Raw genomic sequence first — 5,625 nt, forward strand, 5'->3', positions numbered from 1 at the left:
GTGAATTCAGGGTGGAGCAGGGTAGACTCAGGAAACCACAACCGTAGCCCTGGGGCTCCAGGAGACAACAGGTTTCTTCTCCTCCTCTACACAATTTGGGCACACCAGGTCGAGGTTCCTCTTTGTCATTTTGTGTCTCCCAGGAGAGATCTAACTTTAATTTACTTACTTGCTGTTTCTCTCTCCTGCTAACCGCTGCTTTCAGACTCCACATCCATGCCAAGCCATCTCATTTTCGTTCAAGTTTCTAGCTTTGTCTCCCCTAACCAACCCACACCAGACTCTTTTGTTCCTCTGAGATACCCTGGGATATACCATCCACCAGCACATCCTATGGGATATGATGTGAGACAGAGGATTCCCCTCTGGACCAAGCTCCTTGGGTCATCTCCCATCAGTGGAGGGTTGGGTTGTCTCATCAACTTCTCCCACTGCTCCAGTGAGAAATCAGCAAACTGGGTCTCCTTCTGCTGCCCATCTCAGCTTGTCCCATCTGTTGTGATTTTGGAAGGCTGATGTGACAGCTGGCTTCAGTGGGGCTTGGCTTCAAGCAGCTCTCTGCCCAAACGTCCCCTTCACAAAATCAGGATAAACCTATAAAAGACTGAAAAGCAAAAAGGGTCATGTCCCAAACACTTGGTGAAAGAGTAGAAGGATGTCACCTCACTGACAGAGCAAAGCACTGTCGGAGGAAGCGGCCTTGTGAACGTGAGACAGTACTTTTTGGGACTTATCTCCCTAACTTGTGAGGCCACTCTGCCCCAAGCCTGCAGCATTGCCTGGAGTTGTTGTGGCCAAAGTGCAGGACCCAGCAATTGGCCTTGTCGAACCTCATCCCATCAGTCTCAGCCCAGCATTCCAGCCTGTCCAGGTCCCTCTGTAGGGCCTTGCTACCCCCAGGCAGATCCACACTTCCTGCCAACTTGGTGTCATCTGCATACTTACTGAGTGTGCACTCAGTGCTCTCGTCCAGATCATCAATAAAGATATTAAACAGAGCCAGCTCCAATACCAACTCCTGGGGAGCAACACTTGTGACTGTTCGCCAGCTGGATTTAACTCCATTCATCACCACCTCCTGGGCCCAGCCATCCAGCCAGGTTTTCAGCCAGTGAAAAGGACTCCAGTTCAAGCCACAGGCTGCCAACTTCTCCAGGAGAGTGGTGGGAAATAGTCTTGAAGGCTTTGCTGAAGTAGATCAGTAGATCAGTAGATCACATTTACAGCCTTTTCCTCCCCCACTAAGTGAGCCACCTGGTCACAGAAGAATTAGGCCAGATGTTAGGAGGAAGTTCTTTACTCTGTGGTAGTGAGGCACTGGAACTGGCTGCCGAGAGAAATTGTGGATGCTGCATTCCTAGAAGCGTAGCCTCACCTTGAGCGCTGGTTTGGGTGCCACAGTATTACAGGGACATGAAAGTATTTGAAAGCATCCTGAGGAGAGTTATGAAGGTGGGGAAGGGTCTGGAGAGCAAGCCGTGTGAGAAATGGCTGATATCTCTTGGTTTGTTCAGCCTGTACTCCCTGCAAAATCCCCAACATCTGGCAATATCCATCAGCAGTGCTTATGTGGATTGATGGAGTGATGACAGAATTGGAAAAAAGAGCCATGGCTAAAAGGACTCATTTGCCTTACTATTCAGCTGCGTGGCCAGTGAAAAACTAACTAGGTAATGGTGTTTCACAGTAGAATATCAACAGTCAGATGCTAAAACTGCACCTTTAACTGCCTCAGTTGCAAACACTGGAGTGGTAGTGACACTGATACAGGGAGCTGCTCACTGCTGCTTGGGGGCTAATAAGTTTCTCACTATTTCTCTCCTTGAGTGGGATAAGTTTGCTTGTATCTGGAGGAAGGCCAAATATACATTTAAGAGTCTTCAGAGAGGATGTAAACATTCTCTAATACCCATAACGCTTTGGCTAAGTTTTCAGCAAAGATTCCTGTTCCACCTGACCATACAGTGTATCAGTATATTGATAACATCCTGATAGGGGGAAAGTTTGCATGATAGGTTTGAAAGTAGCAATGTATGCTACTCTACCTCTGGTGGGTCTTTGGTAAGCAGGCACATCAATTACCCAGCAGCCAATCTGTACTTCCTTCCCTGGGATGACATGGAGCCTAGACATCCAAAGAGAGTGTCTCCAACCCTTTAAGCAGACTTCATTCCCATGGAAAGCTAAAGTAGATGGATTTAGGTCTAAAATAGGCTTTGGGGTATTCCAACACTTGCAGTGTATTTCTGCAGCACGAGGGTCTTGTGCTTTGGTCAATGCAACTATGAATTTAAACATAAGCCCTATTTGCCTTTGCCATTGTTGCCCAAGGCAAGTCACAAGAGTGACTTCCAACAGAGTAAAGTTATACCAACAATGCCACCTTCTGGTGGCACAATACATCATCATTTCTAAGCCAGAGATACCATGTCACTTTGTGACAAATCAAAGGGGATTGTATTAGGGTTGGAGTGAAACGTAGTATGATTAATTCAACCTGGTGGGTCATCCTTAGACCTAGGTCCCTCCGTCTATGTGTGGGTCATTTGGGACTCCTGTGAACATAAAAGGAAAGAAAACCTGCTCAGTTGTATTAAAAACAAGGTGAAATCCACCAAGTGCTAATTTGATGGTCTTTTCAGCCCTTTTGGCCACTTTTGCCATAGATTGCAGTGGAACCACGTTCACTATACCCCCACTGAACATGGATAGGGTCAGACAGAATTGTAGTGCCAAGCTGATGGAATAGCCTTCTTTCTTTTATTAACAGTTCCAATACATTTGTATGCTGTTCAGTCCATTCCCGTCATTTTCCATTTCTGAGCAAATTATAAAAGGGATGTGAAATAATGGTGAAGCCAAGAATACGTTTGCACCAGTAGCCTGATGCTCGCCAGAACTACTGTAAGTCTTATACACTAGATGGACTTCAACCTTTTCTACTTTCTCTAGGGTGTCCTGGGATGTAACAGCAGCCCCTTTAATTCACAAGCCTCCCAGGAATTCAACCTCCTGTGCTGGTCCCTGGCATTTTGAGTCTGGAATTTCCAATCCTAATTTGATTAGGATTAGGATAGAATTCCCTGAATGTCTTCCATTGTGTCTTTTACATTTTCTCGTCTCTTTCCCCCTATCAAATAATAATTCATAATTTCACTTTTACCAAACCTACAACTGCATGTTGTATGTGAGCCCTTCCCCTTCCCCTTCTTATTCCCCTTGCCCTTGCCTTTCCCCTTTTCCCTTCTCCTTCCCTTTTCCCCTTCACCTTCCCCTTCCCCTTTCCCCTTTTGCCTTTCCCTCCCCCTTTCCCCTTCCCCTTCACCTTCCCCTTCCCCTCCCTCTTCTTTCTCTTCTTCCTATTCTTCTTCCTATTCTTTTTCCTATTCTTCTTGCTTTTCTTTTTCTTCTTTTTTTCTCAGGGCACATTTCCTGGTGGCTTTGTTGTTTTCAGTGTGTTAAATGAGCACAAAGCACAGCCCGTCCCCTACGAAAGCAGCATGCAAAACCAGAGGAAGGGTGCCTGTGTTCTGTGAATCTCCAAAACTGGAACAACCCCATATTTCCCCATTTCCATCCAGCCCATGCTCTTTCTTGGCTATCGTCTTGCATCCCTTCCTATCTCCATCACCCCCTACAACCATCGACCAAATGCCACAGTATTACTGGAGAGTAAACAGATGAGAATAGTTTTCAAAATAGTTTTCAAAACCTTTATACCACTACAAGAACTGCATGCTATCATAAAACCTGCATCCCTTTACAGGACCTGCATTTCATTATGCAGCATTCCTCTCCTCTTTAATTATTCCCCATTACTTCCAATGCAATTTCCCCTCAAGTAGATCATTTCTCTGTGCGTAACTCAAACCCATTTCTTTCCACATAGGATATTCCCTGCCTCCGGTGGTGTCTGCTGTGTTTTGCAAGAAGAAGGTTATCAAAAGTAGACAACACAGATTCACCAAGGGGAAAACATGCTTTATCAGTCTGGAAGCCTTCTCCAATGCCATAATTTGCTGGGTAGATGAGGGGAGAGCAGTGGATGTTATGTACCATGACTTCAGCAAGGCTTTTGACACTGCCTCCCACAACACCCTTGTAATGAATCTTAGGAAGTATGGACTAGATGAGTGGACAGTGATGTGGGCTGAGAACTGGCTGAGTAGCAGAGCTCAGAGGGCTGTGATTAGTGGCACTGAGTCTGGTTGGAGCTCTGAAGCTAGCAGTGTTCCCCACGGGCCAGTTCTGGGTCTGATTTTGTTCAACATCTTAATCAGTGAACTGGATGAAGGGATAGAGCCCACCCTCAGCAAGTTTGCTGATGACACAAAGCTGGAAGGAGTGGCTGACCCACCTGAAGGCTTCATTAGCTGGGAGTTAGACTACATGATCTCCAGAGGTTTCTTCAACCTCTACAATTCTGTGATTTTCTGACATAACTCTACAGATTATCTGCATGAAAATGCAAGAGGCCTCAATTTGAGAGTTTGGAATCTGGAGAATTAATAGAACAAGCAGATGAAGCCAAAATATTCTCTGGAACTGGATTGTCTCCCCAGAAATCAAACAGACCTCTAAGCAAGGAAAGAGTTAACTAGCCTGTCTAGCCTGTCTAACAGAAGACAGGTCTTATAAGGCGTTTCTCTAATTTAAAGCACATTTTTTTCCCCCTGAATAGTGAGTGCCCTCTTCAGAAATGCATTGCATGAAATTTTCATGCACAAACAGGAAACACGCTGCGTGAAAAAAAATAATAAATAAAGTAATGCACAAGTATGTGAAAGTCTGTGAGCTTCAGAGATTGGTTGGTCTGTTATTGGCACAAGGAGCCATGGGGCAGGTGCTTGATCCCAAAGAAATTGAGGAAATGCAATAAGATGCCGAACAAAACCAATGTCCTGTGCATGGGAAACAGCTGGAAACTGAAGTAAAGTGGTTACAGCAAATTTTAATTTAATTTCTTTGTACCTTAGTAAGTGTGAAGAAATCATATCCTGTTAAGACTGTGGACTCCATTTTTCATTAAACAAAGACCAAAAACTGAATTTGGAGTCTGAGATTTGCTGGCAGGAAGAAAGCCAATCTCTATTCCAGAGGTTGAATCCTAAAAAGAATCCAAAGCTGGTATCTACCTGAAAATCTACCATTTTCAACCTGTCCCTTACGATACATGGTCGAAGGCCGTGGACCATGGAGAGTCCTATAGCAGGGGAGGAAAAACTGCATGCATTTGTACAGGTGAGAGGTTGAGCTGCTTAAAGGAGCTCTGTGGATAAGGACCCAGGCGTCCTGGTCGTCAACATACTGGACCTGCATAAGCCAAAGCAGAAGAAGAGTCACTGGGGCTGATGATACCATGGGTTTTTTACATGGTTTTGTGCCTACTGGTTGCTGCATTTCCTCCGTCTATGTCTTAAGAGAGAAAGGAGAAGAGCTGGGCAGGACGATGTGCCTTCCAGCCTTGCAACCCTCCTACTCTGTCTCTGCTGTCCTCTTATAATATTCACCCAGGGGACTGACCCCAAATGCCCACAGTGTTCCCAGAACACACTTGCTCATCACCATGGATAAAGCTGAAAGTGGAAGATTCAGTTCCCCTTCAGAAACTCAGCTTGGTGTTAC

This window comes from Lagopus leucura, unplaced genomic scaffold (genome assembly GCF_019238085.1).
Source record: "Lagopus leucura isolate 7727_CA_CO unplaced genomic scaffold, USGS_WTPT01 222-1_obj-0_obj, whole genome shotgun sequence".
Lineage (NCBI taxonomy): Eukaryota > Metazoa > Chordata > Aves > Galliformes > Phasianidae > Lagopus > Lagopus leucura.